This window comes from Papaver somniferum, chromosome 6 (assembly GCF_003573695.1).
Source record: "Papaver somniferum cultivar HN1 chromosome 6, ASM357369v1, whole genome shotgun sequence".
Lineage (NCBI taxonomy): Eukaryota > Viridiplantae > Streptophyta > Magnoliopsida > Ranunculales > Papaveraceae > Papaver > Papaver somniferum.
Window position 1 is genome coordinate 90,522,487 of NC_039363.1, and position 16,953 is coordinate 90,539,439.

Genomic DNA, 16,953 nt, shown 5'->3' on the forward strand with positions numbered 1-16,953 from the left:
TAAAGATTCCGATTGGGTTACACCTTGTGTGCGCTACTAGTTGGTAGTTCGGTTGGATAGAGTCTGATATGCGAGCACTTCGAGTATCCGATTATGCAAGGAACTTTGGAAATAACACTACTCTAGTTGTTATTCTACGGTTGGTGATGAATGGTTCTAACGAAAAATAAATAAGTATACTAATCCAGTTATCGCTTGGTAACGACGAATGATTCCTTGATCATCTCTTTTCTTTATTATTGTCGTTATATTTATCTTACAACGAGGGTACCCAAATATACCTCAATCTAAAACTTTTCCACCTATAAGTCCTTTCTCCGAAAGTGATTGTCTATAGACCGAGTTGACACAATACAACGAATCGGTCCGGGATTCTCCTTTAGTTATTAAGGAGTATCTTTGAACAATAATAGATAAGAATTACTGCACATGTTCAAAGTATGTATACATATTTACTTTGTAAATCCTTTTTCATATTTACAGTCTTGGAACCGATTTGCCACACTTCCAGACGAGTTTAGAATCGGTTCATCTGATTTCCAAGAACTATGTGATTCATCAAAACATTTAATCACCATTAATGGGTTTAACGGTTCTACCAAACACAAAGTTCGGTTCTACCTCCAAGTGGCTACTAGGATCGGTCACACTAGTTTCCATAAAATGGTTAACTAAGTACCAGGATCGATTACCACTTATTTATGGTACTTACTTGTGATAGGTTGCACAAGTTATAGGATCGGTCACACCAATTACTAAAACTTGTTAACCTACTACAAGGATCGATTACACATCTTGTGATTAGTCCTACCAAGTTCTAGGATCGGTTACCCAATGACTAGGAATGGTCACACACCAATTACAAATATCGATCATACCATCTCAGGTGATTGCTTAAGATTGGTTTCACTAATAAAAGTCACACCGATACATAAGTCAGGCATTATGAATAGTTTTACCAAGATACATAAACAAGTTATGATCGGTTACACTAAACACACATATTGGTAATCCAAAGATTTGCAATGAATAACAACACCAATAAGCCTAGCAATTTCCCTTTCGATTCACAAAACAAGTTTATGAATTGTACTTCCTTTAAACGAATGTAAAACATTATTTCCTAGGACGAAATCTTCACCCATACCCATACATAATCACAATATAATTCATTTGATTATGTCTATGTATTATATAAGAAGTTCAAAAGATAGGAGTTATACTTCGTATTATAATTCTTAATACTACGTCTAACTAAAGTATAATCATTCACAGCTTCGCAGTTATGTTTTCAATATAGCGCGACTTGAAAAATACGTTAGGAATGAAATATTTCAAGTCAAATATTACTAACCTAAAGAGGAAGGATGATGTTGTCGATGTTGCTCTTTACTTCTTCACATTCTTCAAGTCTTCGAGTAATACTTGTAAGTCTCGTATCCTAATAACTTTATAGATAACCTATACGAAGTTGACTCTAGTAAATAATCAAGCGACTCTTTAAATGAGTTTTGATTCACTAAAATATGACAATCAAACTTGACATACCAACACTTGGTGGGTTCAATCGAGCAATGCTCTAACACAACCAATCCCCCTTTGTAATTTATTTTATTTCGCTGATACGAATAACCTATCAATTACACAGCTGTCTGTGGGAACGATCCGTTCTACCACTATATTACTAGTTAATTAATGGGAAATATCTTAATTAATTTGATTGTACCTGCAACACGCATCATATTTTTATTCCTACCACTCAGGTAACCCTTTTTTTTCCCTAACACTTATATTTTAAATAATGCAACCCCTACCACTTCTTATTTGGTCCCTTATTCCATTTCAACAATGTCAAATGTTATGTTGGAATGTTAGGGGCCTAGATGAAAAATTTGCTAACAAAGAGTTGTCTATCTTGCTGAAAAACTTAAACCCTGGTTTTGAAACCAAAATGAAGAAGGATACTGCTGCTAGAAAATTTAAAAATTTGGGGTCTCCTCGTGCTTTCAATGTTACATGTGTTGGTAGAAGTGGAGTTTAGTCTTAGCTTGGAAACATGAATTGGATCTCAATATTATCTCTTCTGACTCTAGAGGCATCTGTGTTAACACCAATGGCATTATCCATTCTAAACCTTGTCGCATAGATTTAATATATGGTGAACCAAATCAAACTCTTAGGGATGCTTTTTGGGTTAGTCAGAGTAACCTTCCCCCTAACCCTAGAGGTGATCCAACTTGATGATTTTAATGCTTTGCTTGGTCATGATGATAAAATTGGTGGCTTAGAATTAGATGATGATAATTTTCTAAATCTTAAAACATTTTGTGAAAAGTTTCAATTACATGATCCTGGTTTTTCTGGTCCTAGATTTACTTGGTCTAATATGCAATATGGTACTGATTTGATTCTAGAAAGACTTGATAGACGTCTAATTAACCATGATATTGAACTTTTATTCCAGAAGCTTTGTGTCAATAATCTTCCTAGATATTCTTCAGACAACTGCCCCATGCATATAGGATTTAAATTTGAAGGTGATTGTATGTCTAGACCTTTCTATTTTATGGACACGTGGATTACTGACCCCACATGTAGAGACATTATAACAAACTTCATGTGGTATGTTCTCCTTCCTTCAAGCTTAAGGATAAATTACTAACACTAAAAAAGACATGAGAGATTAGAACATGAACTCCTTTGGGAATGTTCAAACCAATATTTCCATCACTAGAGAGAAACTCAAAGAATTTTAAATCTCCACCCCTTCTGATACCATGCATGTTTCTAGTCTTAAAGCCAGACTCTCTTATCTATATTCATTGGAAGAATTCTATATGAAGAACAAATCCAGAGAGATTTGGCTTTTGGAAGGAGACAAAAATACTCCTTACTTCCATAGAGTCACCCTGTTTAAAAGAAAAATAAATGCTATCAACTGGATTAAAAATAACTCAGGAGACATCCTTACTGACAGAGAGATAGTATTGGTGCCTCCTTTGTTGATTACTTTAAAAATCTTTATACCTCCAATCCCCAAATCCTTCCAAGATGAGGTGTTGGCTGACCTACCTACTAAATTTTCTACGAATGATAATAGCCGTTTGAGTATTCCTCTTTCTCCCGAGGAAATTAAACATGCTTCTTTTCAAATGGAAGGCAAAAAGATCCTGGCCCTGATGGGTTTACAGGTTTATTTGTCCAAAAACACTGGGATATTGTAGGTGAATCTGTCATTGATATGGTGTGTTAGAGCATATATAGCTCGGTTGAACCCACCCAACGTTGGTATGTCAAGTTTGGTTTTCATATTTTAGTATTAAAAATCACATCTATATCTAGAGTCACTTGATTAAATACTAGAGTCAACTTCATTTAGGTTAGACTAGAAAGTCTAGGAATGTTGATACATACAAGTATTACTCCGAACACCTGAAGAATGAGAAGAAGTAACGACTATAACGACTCCATCATCCTTAAACTTGAGGTTAGTAATATTGACTTGAACTTGCTTCCATTCCTAATGTATCTTTCAAGTCTTGCTATATTGAAAACATGATAGACACATTTTTGTGTCTGAATTGTCCTCACTGTCTCTATTGCTAGTGCTTGATTTTGTACTTATTATGGTGTTTTTATGTTTGTGTAGGTGTTTTTGGAGAAATACACTTGTGCGGAAAAAGTTGCTCAAAAAGTGCTATTTGGACCCCTGGAGAACATTTGCTATACGGACCCCAGATTTGGCTAAGGGAAACCCAAGGTTATGCGTAGCCCGAATTCATCCCCAGCACCCAAATTTTTCCTCAGCACCCATCTGCTATTCGCACCCCAGAAAAGGATAGGGGCACTTCATCTTCAACATTTCAAAAAAATATTTTGGCGGGAAAATATTTCCATTCACTGGCAGATTTTTCGATCGGATTTTGGAGGAGTTTTTGTTCGATTCAATCGCTGAAACTTTATGGGTAGTTGTGATATGTCCTAACAGAGATGGTATGGGTGTTTGTTTCGATCAAATTTGGCTGAAAAATCTGTGAGAAGAAAACAGTGCAGCACGTGCATGAGAGGAACACTTCACGGGATTGCATGAGTTTTGCATAATTTAAACGTGTTCTGCTCATGTTTGATGACTCGAGAAACACTTTGGACCTTGACAAAGATAAATAAGAAGATTTTTCAGATGTAGAAACGCGTGAGAAGCTAAATCAGGGAAGAAACTATTCCCAGAATATTTTCTTTACTACCCGACTTCAATGAAGAATATTGAGAATTATGGCGTGATTAAATGAGGCTGAGGAGTATAAATAGATTGCTGGGATCATAGAGAAGGGGGACGAAGAGTTTGGGGTCGAGAGGAGAGCTCAGGAGGCGAGAATCAAGAGTTTTCAGAACTCTGTTTCTGCTGCTGCACCAAGAACACGAAGAACAAAAGACCACTAGAAGCAGTCGTTTATTAACAGTGACAACGACAGACACACGAGGGTCACAGAGTTACAACAACAACAGTTCCTTTCTGTCGTTCTTTGTAACAGTGTTTTGCAACAATTATAAACGTTACAAACACCCGATTTTCATCATTTTCTCCATTTCATCATTTGTACACCTACTTTGAGAAATGAAATCAACTTTTGAACGTGTTTCCAACATCATGATGAGATAAACCCAATCCTTGGGGCTATGGAGGAAGCCGTTGTTTCAGTAAAAGTGATATATTTCAATTAATTAATTACAACAACTCTATTATGATTTTTGCATTGAACTAAAAATTGTTTATATGATCTTGATTAGTTAGGTGTATTTTCTCTTGATAGAATATGCTTGCTTTAGGGTTTTGATATTCTATGCTTGGATTAACATCTATTCTTTTGGAAATCTACATGTCTAGACAATACTATTAGAATCAATTTGAATGTTGAGTTGCATAATTATTGTTTTATTAAATCACTAATATCAACCAATGGTGGAATCCTAGACCTATTCTCTCCATAATTTTCACAACATCTTTTTAATTTAGTTCGCTATTTTTATTTATTAAAAAAAAATCTAAAAATCCGCTTTCACAAGTCTTGAACGAATCATATTACTACAACAACTTTGAAAACACATCAAATTTTTGGCGCCACCGACGCGGACTTGTCTTTAGGCTAGAGTTTTTAGATTTTTTTAGGTTTTTATTTTATTTGTTCTTCTTTACGTTTTTGGGTTTTTGTCTTTTTCTTACAAAATTCGGAATTTGGAGCGAAAGAAAATTTTGCCAAAGCTTTTGGTAAATACTTAAAGACTTCAAGTGAAAGGCAAAGAGAAAGGAGTGAAAGAAGAAGATTTTTTTTTAATAAAAAAAAGAGACATTTTTTTTTTGACTTTCTTTTTCTTTTGCACTTTATATTTTTGGACTTTTTACTTTAAATTTTGGGACATTATTTTTTTTTAAACCCTATGGAAGGGTAGTTTAAATATAAACTGTTTGCAGAGAAGGACGATGATTAAGATATCACCTCGGCCCCTCGGGTTCGTACATGACATAGGAGTCGTGGCCCGAGTCAACCACAAAGGTTCATCCCCCGTCTGGTACGGGAGGTAAGTTTGTCGAAACACTCGCGAATCCCCTGTCAGCGAGTTACTATCTTCCTTCGTATGCATATATGTTGAGGATTTAAAAACGACTGCTTTCCTAGTAAAGGGCAAGGACTGGCCATACAAGATAAGGGTTCCGATTTCATCACCGTTCTCTTCTTTCCCGCCTTAGGAAAACGACACCAAACGCGAACCTAAGCCTAAAATTTTGACTAGAACGAGACCGATAGGGTAACGAGCTTAACAGGAAAGTCATTCGAAAAATATTGGTTACTCTTTTAAGCATACTTCGAAGTTCTTAACGGTTTCTGTAAGTTGAATGCGTGACTGCGCCGCCTTGTAATACCGGTGAGGCCTTGGGTATCAAAGCTCCACCAAGCTTCCCTCGCCTCTATTCAGCTTACTTTAACTCGGATTGATTCCAGAGGGGTTTGCTTAAATTGTAATGAATTCCCGTTCGAAGGATTAGAAGCTGGTCTAGAAACAATCTAAGTGGAGCCAACATGCTTTTTGTTTGCTAGAAATTAGTAGGTTTCCTGTGGTGGAGTCAGCCTTGATTGTGTTTGCATAGAACATCCCTTCCTTTTTAGGACTTTTATTTTTGATTTTGTTTTTCTAGTGTATGCCCGAAGTTTTTAAACGGGCTTGGAAAAGAAACACTCTAGGTCGTTTGATTAGTGACAAACCTAGTAGTTCTTCTTGTGAAGGCGGGGAGCTCGAAGACTCTTCTTTTGAGAGCCCCGTTTTTGGAAACTTGAGTTTTGAGAATCTGTCTCTTTGTGAGGAAAGTACCCATAGTACTCCTAGTCCTTTGGTAGTGCCAGAAATGGCAACTTTGAAAGCTTTGCTAAACCCAAGTAGGACCTCTCGTCCGTCTTGTATCAAGTTAGCTGAAACCGAGGCAAATTATGAACTGAAACCTGGGACTTTACAGATGCTTCCAATGTTTTTAGGGAAGGAGAATGAGAACCCCTATTTTCATGTTAGGGAATTTGAGGAAGTTTGTAGTACTCTGAAAATTAAGAACCTAAGTGATGATGCGTTGAAACTTAGGTTATTCCCCTTTTCTTTAAAAGATAAAGCCAAATCTTGGCTGTATAGTTTGGACTCTGAGTCAATGAAGTGGTTTTTAGTATGTAAAGTCGTTAAGGCCGTGTAAAATCCACTAGAAATATGGAAACCCTCTTGGATATGTTTTAACGTATTTTTTGCTTCTAAAAATTGAGGAAATTCGGAGTCGTAGATTAATTATAAAGATTCTCAAATTCTCAACAACAACAAGGACCAAGATTTGGGGTCCAAGGACCATGATTTGGGTTGTGATAGACACATTTTTGTGTCCGATTTGTCCCGATTCTATATATTGTTAGGGCTCATTTTTGTACTTATTATGGTGTTTTATTTATTTGTAGGTATTTTTTGCCAATAAACATTTTTGGAAAAAATTGGCTCAAAAAGTTGTCGGAAAGCACCCGGAGGACATTTTATATACGAACCCCAGATTTGGCTAAGGGACACCCAAGGTTATGCGTAGACTAAATTCATCCTCAGCACCCAAATTTGTCTATAACACCCATTTTCTGAAGGCACCCCAAGACCGGATAGGGGGCGACCCTTCTTCTTCATTTCAAATTTCATTTTTGGCGGGAAGAAGAGTTTCACCCCTGGCAGATTTTTTCGATCAGATTTTGGATGGGTTAGAGCTAGGCTGAATCGCTGAAACTTCATGGGTGGACGCGATATGACTATATAACGTTGGTATGGGTTTTATTTTGGACAAAATTTGGCAGAATCGTCGCGTGGAGAAAAAACAGAGCTTCATGAAGTTTTCACGGGTTTAGTTGAATTGCAGAAAGTTTATCACGTGTTGGAGAGAGTCTATCCTGTTATGGAACATGATATGAATGATATAGAGTGTGTAATACATCTCTAGGCGCGTGGAAACAACAAAACAGGAAAGAAAATCTCCCCGAAAATAATTTGTATCACCCGAGTAATGAGAGAATATTTGAGAGTTTAATGCGATATTTGGAGGTTCTGTTGGGTATATATAGGGTGTTGGGGACTCATAGAGGGGCGCTAGAGAGTTTGGGATAGTTTAGAACAACAACAGAGGAGATTGATCGTGTTGCAGAGAAAACTTTTCTGCTGCTGCTAGGAAGAACACGAAGAACAAAACACCACCAGAGCCAGTCGTTTATCAACAGTGACAACGACAGACACACGAGGGTCGCAGAGATACAACAACATCAGTTCTTTTCTATCGTTCTTTGTAACAGTGTTTTGCAACAATTATAAACGTTGCAAACACCCGATTTTTCATTATTTTCTCTCCATTTGATCTTTGTAAACAAATTTTGAGCATGAATCAATACTTTGAGAAAGTTTATACAATGATGAGCTAAACCCATCCTCCAGGGCGACGGAGGAAGCTATTTCGCCAATAAAATGTGGTAATCTCTATTTTATTTAATTTATGCAATTATTATATGATTATTTACCTTGATAAATAAATAGAAAAAAATAGTTTTTGTTAAACAATTGTTATTTCAATTGATGGAGCATGCTAGCCTAGGGTTTTGATGTCCCATACTTTCGATTTACAATTGTTATTTCTAAAAAAAATCAATTTTTGCAATATTTAGAATCAATTTGAATGAAGGATTTGCATAATTATAATTAGAGAATATAAAATCACTTTGATATTGGTAATTAGTGGAATCCATATCCCCAGTATTCTCCATATTTTTCATATCACTTTTATTTAAGTTTCCTATATTTTTATTTAAATTAAGTCTAAAATCTGCTTTCACAAGTCTTGAACGAATCTTATTACTACAACAACTTTGAAAACACATCAAATTTTTGGCGCCGCCGACGCGGACTTGTTTTTAGGCTAGATTTTTTTTTAGATTTTTTTTAGGTTTTTATTTTTATTTGTTCTTCTTTACGTTTTTGGGTTTTTGTCTTTTTCTTTCAGATTTTGGAATTTGGAGCGAAAGAAAATTTTGCCAAAGCTTTTGGTGAATACTTAAAGACTGGAGTAAAAGGCAAGGAGAAAGGAGCAAAAGAAGAAGTTTTTTATTAAAAAAAAGAGAGAAAAAAAAAAGAGAGACATTTTTATTTTTACAGATTTTTTTTTTTAGATTTTCTTTTTCTTTTGCACTTTATATTATTTTTTTTGGACTTTGGACTTTAAATTTTGGGACATTATTTTTAAACCCTACGGAAGGGTAGTTTATATATAAACTGTTTGCAGAGAAGGACGGTGATTACGATATCACCTCGGCCCCTCAGGTTCGTACATGACATAGGAGTCGTGGCCCGAGTCGAGTACAAAGGTTCATCCCCCGTCTGGTACGGGAGGTAAGTTTGTCGAAACACTCGCGAATCTCCTGTCAGCGAGTTACTGTCTTCCTTCGTATGCATATATGTTGAGGACTTGAAAACGGCTGCTTTAATTTCCTAGTAAAGGGCAAGGACTGGCCATACAAGATAAGGGTTCGGATTTCATTACCATTCTCTTCTTGCCCGCCTTAGGAAAACGACACCAAACGCGAACCTAAGCCTAAAATTTTGACTAGAACGAGACCGATAGGGTAACGAGCTTAACAGGAAAGTCATTCGAAAAATATTGGTTACTCTTTTAAGCATACTTCGAAGTTCTTGACGGTTTCTGTAAGTTGAATGCGTGACTGCGCCGCCTTGTAATACCGGTGAGGCCTTGGGTATCAAAGCTCCACCGAGCTTCCCTCGCCTCTATTCAACTTACTTTGACTCGGATTGATTCCAGAGAGGTTTGCTTAAATTGTAACGAATTCCCGTTCGAAGGATTAGAAGCTGGTCTAGAAACAATCTAAGTGGAGCCATCATGCTTTTTGTTTGCTAGAAATCAGTAGGTTTGTTGTGGTGGAGTCAGCCTTGTTTGTGTTTGCATATAACATCCCTTCCGTTTTAGGACTTTTCTTTTTGATTTTGTTTTTCTAGTGTATGCCCGAAGTTTTTAAACGCGCTTGGAAAAGAAACACTCTAGCTCGTTTGATTAGTGACAAACCTAGTAGTTCTTCTTGTGAAGGCGGGGAGCTCGAAGACTCTTCCTTGGAGAGCCCTGTTTTTGGAAACTTCAGTTTTGAGAATCTGTCTCTTCGTGAGGAAAGTACCCCTAGTAGTCCTTCTCCTTTGGTAGTGCCATAAATGGCAACTTTGAAAGCTTTGTTAAACCCAACTACGACCTCTCGTCCGTCTTGTATCAAGTTAGCTGAAACCGAGGCAAATTATGAACTGAAACCTGGGACTTTACAGATGCTCCCAATGTTTTTAGGGAATGAGAATTAGAACCCCTATTTTCATGTTAGGGAATTTGAGGAAGTTTGTAATACTCTGAAAATTAAGAACCTAAGTGATGATGCGTTGAAACTTAGGTTATTCCCCTTTTCTTTAAAAGATAAAGCCAAATCTTGGCTGTATAGTTTGGACTCTGAGTCAATTGAAACCTATGACCAACTTACTTCTTCCTTCATACATAAGTTTTTCCCAAGGCATAAAACATCGTCTATTAGGACACAAATATGTACTTTTGCCCAACAAGAGGGATAATCTTTACATAGGTACTTAGAAAGGTTCAATGACTTGATATCTCAATGCCCTCATCATGGTTTGGAGAAGGTTAGGTCAGTTCAGATCCTCTACGAGGGTTTAGATTATTTAACAACAACCATGGTTGAGTCCTTATGCACAGGTGGGTTTGAAAATAAAACTGTTGATGAAGCGATGATATTTTTGAATGAAATCGCCGATAAGACCCAACAATGGGAAAATAGTAGGGAACCCCAGAAAACAATTCTTCTAAGTAGAGGAAATGTTAATAGGGTAGAAGGATCTTATGAATCAGATGCCAAAATAGCAGCTATAGCCAAAAGGTTAGAATCATTGGAATTATGTCATTCTAGTGGTAGTAGTAGAAGAAATGAGCCTTTTTGGGAAGGCCACGCTGTTGAAGAGCAAGCCAATGCTCTTTATAACAACACTAGGTTTGATAACCGACAGAAGTTTGACCCATATTCAGAAACCTATAACCCTGGCTGGAGAAACCATCCAAACCTTTCTTGGTCCAAGGGACAGAATCAAGGTTAGTCTAGTAATGCTCAGGTTCCCCCAGGTTTTGGCTATACTAAGAATCCTTCAGCTCCGGCACAGTTTCAGATCCCTTCAGATAAGAAAATCATGAGTTTAGAAGAGTCTCTTGCCTTGTTAACTCGGAACACTTTAGAATTTCAGCAATCGGTTGCACAAGGATTAGATGAAAATAAAAAGATGATACAAGCTAACTCTCAGGCTATTTACGAGTTGAAAACCCAGGATAGTCAGATAAATGAGACATTGAGAGAAAAAAGAAAGTTTCCTAGTCAACCACAACCCAACCCTAGGGGAGTCCATCAAATATCTTTAGCTGGTGAGAAATCATCAAACCATGTGAACCGATAACAACCCTTAGGAGTGGTAAAACGGTAGACAATAAGGTATCCATTCCTAGTGGACATACTGTAGTTCCACCTTATACTTCCCAAGAGGACCCCGTAGACGAGGAAACTGAAACAGTCTCTAAGGATTCCCAAGAAATTCCTGATTGGTCTACCTTTGTGCCTAGAGCCCCATATCCACATTTGTTAGACCCAACAAAGAAGGAGTCGACTTTCAACGAAATAATGGAAACATTTAAGCAGGTGAACATCAACATTCCGCTATTAGAAGCAATTAGGAAGATGCCTGCTTATGCCAGGTTCCTTAAAGATCTTTGTACACGAAAGTGTAAGCTTAATGTCCATAATAAAGCTTTTTTAGCTGGTCAGATAAGTTCCATTCTTCTAAACTAAACACCCCCTAAGTATAAGGATCCTGGATGCCCCACCATATCTTGTGCGATTGGTAATCACATGGTCGATAAAGCTTTACTTGACTTAGGATCTAGTGTTAACTTACTCCCGTATCATGTATACACCCATCTAGGTCTTGGTAAGTTGAAACCGACTAAAATGACACTACAATTAGATGATAGGTCTGTCAAAGTCCCTCGTGGTGTCATAGAGGATGTGCTGATTGAGGTTGATAAGTTTATTTATCCTGTGGATTTCGTTGTTGTAGACACCCAGCCTGTTCAGGACCCAAGTCGTCAAATCCCAGTGATTTTAGGTCGCCCATTTTTAGCCACAGCTAACGCTGTCATCAACTGTAGGACTGGGCTTATGAACATATCCTTTGGTAATATGACCACTGAACTAAATGTCTTTAATGTTACTAGACAACCTTCTGAGAATGATGATTTAGAAGAAGTGAATATGATTAGCCTTTAGTTCAGGATTTGGTTCAGGATAATTGGCTTGACACTTTACTGGTAGATTCTTTAGATGATTTTGAGGAAACCATTCTCTTAGATCGGATATGTGATCAATATTTAGAAGAAGCTCTTGAGTATTTTAAAGATTCTATGGACCCAGAAATTCAGACAATAGTTTTAGGTTTTTCTGAGAATAATGATGACCCTAAGTTTGGGGGTAGAGAACTAGAAGAATCTCTTGAGTATTTTAAGGACTCTGAAGATCCGGAAATTCAAGAAATAGTTATAGGTTTGTATATGAACCCTAAGTTCGGGGGTAGTGATGGTTCTTGTAATTGTATCGTATCCCTAATTAGAGTCCCTAACTTGGGACTCGAGCCTTGTACGTCTGAGATATTACTTGAGTCTTTTCAGACTCCGCAACCCGATCCTCCTGATACTCTCCAGGAGGTAACCCAGGTATTAGAAGTTCAATTACGCGCCGCAGATAAACCCAGTTGTCTTGACAGAAACCTTAGATGAGGACGTGCTCCTTCTTTTCATTTTTCTGAATCAGTGCAGTTGTCTCATACTGGTGTCAGCTCTATTTGGCCTTATGGACCCACAATTGTTTCGACTATTGATATATGACTTTGGAAGGTGACAATCCTTTTTGAGGTATTTGATGTCTATCTAAAGACTTTAAATTTAGCATTTCCTGGGAGGTACTTATGCTTAAGGTAATATCCTTCCTTATTTCTTTTTCCATCCATCAAGTGGTAACAGTTTCTTATTGTTCATTTCATCTTTAGAACATTGAGGACAATGTTAGGTTTAAGTTTGGGGGTGGGGAAGAAACTTTTTGTTAGCTCTTAGCTGCAACAAATAAACTCCAGAGCCTAGAAATTTATGCTTATTAAGGTTGGCACTAACCAATCTAAGTGGATTGGAACATCTTGGTTGTAGGAGTTGAGGAACCAATCTGATTATATGGAAGCATCTAAAGAGTCTATTCATAAAAGCACATAGATCAGGTGTTAGAATTAAAAAAAAAACATGGTAATTTCGCCATATCTCGTTGAATCCTAATCCTTCTGTTTTTATTTTTTAAGTGATTTGGTGGGGCACACGATTCAAGTTGTTACCTTTGCTAGGGCGGAATAGAGTGATTGAGATACCAACATTAAAAAAGAAAAAAAAAGAGAGACCAGACCATTAGACCAACCGGAATAAATTCAATAAAGTCGACCACTGGTGCCCTTGTATATGCCAGTTGTGTTGACCTAGAGTTAGGTTTATCGACCATTGGTCCCCTTGTATATGCCAGTTGTGTTGATATTAGTCAGATCAGTATCTCAGTCCATTAGGATAGGTTCACCTTGGCAGAGGCCTTCAGACAGATATGGGAAACACCGTTCACTTTTAACCATCTCTTTATCCATATTCTTAATCTTTCCATGTGATTGGTTGACTCCGGTTATGATGTACAGAAACTATCTGAGTAGAGCTCTGTCACTTATATATGAATTTTAGTATGTTGAGTGCAAACTCGTGCACAACAATTGGAATTTCTCATCAGGGTACTTCCTCCTGTAGTCAATGAGAGTATGCCAACCAAGGAGATTCTTTAGTGCCTTACAAGGTTATGCGTAGATAGCTAGGGTCTGGAGTAAAGGTTTTGTGGGTACACCTCTGGTAAACCCTCCGGAGACAACACTCCGCCACTAGGGCCACCTAGTGGTTTAACGGCTTGCTGCACGTGCTAAGTGTAGTCATTTTTATTTTCTATATTAGATTTGCTCGAGGACTAGCAAATAATAAGTTTGGGGGTAATTGATAGACACATTTTTGTGTCTGAATTGTCCTCAGTGTCTCTATTGCTAGTGCTTGATTTTGTACTTATTATGGTGTTTTTATGTTTGTGTAGGTGTTTTTGGAGAAATACACTTGTACGGAAAAAGTTGCTCAAAAAGTGTTATTTGGACCCCTGGAGGACATTTGCTATACGGACCCCAGATTTGGCTAAGGGACACCCAAGGTTATGCGTAGCCCAAATTCATCCTCATCACCCATCTGCTATTCGCACCCCAGAAAAGGATGGGGGCACTTCATCTTCAACATTTCAAAAAAATATTTTGGCGGAAAATATTTCCATTCACTGGCAGATTTTTCGATCGGATTTTGGAGGAGTTTTTGTGCGATTCAATCGCTGAAACTTTATGGGTAGTTGTGATATGTCCTAATAGAGCTGGTATGGGTGTTTGTTTCGATCAAATTTGGTTGAAAAATCCATGAGAATAAAACAGGTAAGCACGTGCACGAGAGGAACAGTTCACGGGATTACATGAGTTTTGGAGAATTTAAACGTGTTCTGCTCATGTTTGATGACTCGAGCAACACTTTGGACCTTGACAAAGATAAATAAGGAGATTTTGCAGATGTAGAAACGCGTGAGAAGCTAAATCAGGGAAGAAAATATTCCCAGAATATTTTCTTTACTGCCCGAGTTCAATGAAGAATATTGAGAATTATGGTGTGATTAAATGAGGCTGAGGAGTATAAATAGATTGCTGGGATCATAGAGAAGGAGGAAGGAGAGTTTGGGGTCGAGAGGAGAGCTCAGGAGGCGAGAATCAAGAGTTTTCAGAACTCTGTTTCTGCTGCTGCAGCAAGAGCACGAAGAACAAAAGACCACTAGAAGCAGTCGTTTATTAACAGTGACAACGACAGCCACACGAGGGTCACAGAGTTACAACAACAACAGTTCCTTTCTGTCGTTCTTTGTAACAGTGTTTTGCAACAATTATAAACGTTGCAAACACCCGATTTTCATCATTTTCTCCATTTCATCATTTGTACACCTACTTTGAGCAATGAAATCAACTTTTGAACGTGTTTCCAACATCATGATGAGCTAAACCCAATCCTTGGGGCTATGGAGGAAGCCGTTGTTTCAGTAAAAGTGATATATTTCAATTAATTAATTACAACAACTCTATTATGATTTTTGCATTGAACTAAAAATTGTTTATATGATCTTGATTAGTTAGGTGTATTTTCTCTTGATAGAATATGCTTGCTTTAGGGTTTTGATATTCTATGCTTGGATTAACATCTATTCTTTTGGAAATCTACATGTCTAGGAAATCCTATTAGAATCAATTTGAATGTTCAGTTGCATAATTATTGTTTTATTAAATCAAAATTATCAACCAATGGTGGAATCCTAGACCTATTCTCTCCATAATTTTCACAACATCTTTTTAATTTTGTTCGCTATTTTTATTTATTAAAAAAAAAAATCTAAAAATCCGCTTTCACAAGTCTTGAACGAATCATATTAGTACAACAACTTTGAAAACACATCAAAAATAACATGAGAAGCTTGTGTATAAATAAATACTCTAGTGGATAGACATGATCATAATAGTATGGTCATAGTATTAAGGAATTACATTACGAAGTATAACGCCTATCTTTTGAACTTCGTAGATATGACATCGACACTATCTTGTATATAGTTTTATGATTATGCATATGGGTTTATGGTGAAGATGTCATCATAGGAAACGATGTTTTACATTTGTTTAAAGGAAGTAGGTTCGTGTACTTGTTTTATGAACTGAAAGGGAAATCAATAGGTGTATTGGTCCGGCTATTCATTGCATATTCTTTGGATGACCAATATGTGTGAATTGGTAGAACCGATATTAACTCAAGTTATGTATCTTGGTATAACCAATCACAATACCTAGAATTATGATTTGGTATGACCAGTTATGGTAATTGGTGTAACCGATCCTAATAAGTAATCACCATGAGATGGTATGATCGTCCTTGTAATTGGTGGTGAGCGATTCTGGTAATTGGTGTAACCGATCATAAGAGGTTGTGTGACCGATCCTTTTAATTGGTATGGCCGATCCTAGTGACTCGTATGACCGATCACAATGGGTACCATGTTTAGGTATAACCGATCCATGTGATTGGTATAACCGATCTGAACCCACGTATGTGACTTAGTAGGACCGATCACAACTTACCATTATGACTTGGTATGACCAATCACATAGTAGTCTTGGAATTTCGATAGAACCAATTCTAAACTTATTTGGAAGTGTGGTAGAACTGATTCTAAGATGCAAATCCGTTTTTCCATGAATTACATATTTTCTTCCTGAATGTGTATAGTTTCGGAATTAGGATTTGCTGTGTAAAGATGTAAACATACTTTGAACATGAGCATTAACTCTTATCATTTATTGTTCAAAGATATTCCTTGGTACTCAAGGTGATCTTGTACCGAAATAAATTGAGAATATTTTAATTAAGGTTTTTGGTTTTATATGCTTTAATTACTAGCAATTAATGCATAGCTCTAGATAATAAAAATTAGTAACGTGCATTTACTAATTGGATATTTTCTATGAGAGATTACGGAAAATATTGGACTACATTTATTGGAATTAGGAAAACCGAATTTGGGAATTCATTGCATATCTTAAAAATAATTTCGGTTTTGGAAATTCTTTGGTTTCCAAACAACCTTGGTATATAAATACCTAGGTTTTCATTTCTAGCAAACTATCCTAAGATCCAGGCAAACTTCATTTCTTGTTGTTTCTGGTGGATCCGTCTATTCGCAGAGGAAAGTATCCTAATTAGGTGAAATCTCTTACGAACGCTCATTTAAAGACTTCTGTGGGATCAAGAATCTCTATGATTACCGTTAGTGGGAAACTAGATAATTGCAATGTTATTATAGTTTGCGATTATTGATTTGATTGACTAACGGTTGTTGAAACTTTGATTGAACCTAGTGATGTAGTTTTTAAAGTGGTAAATAAAGTTCGTTCAACTCGGACTTGTCACAATGTCGAGAGATTACTGAGATTCAGGATTCCACCAAACCTCATACCATGTGGTTCAAAAATCAATTCTTAGACAATTATAGCTCTTGTTTATTGACTCTAATTCTTTGCCAGGGTAGATTTTAAAAAGATTAACTGTAAATCACTAGCATGATGCATCAAAAGCACTTAGACCAAGCATACATCATCATACGA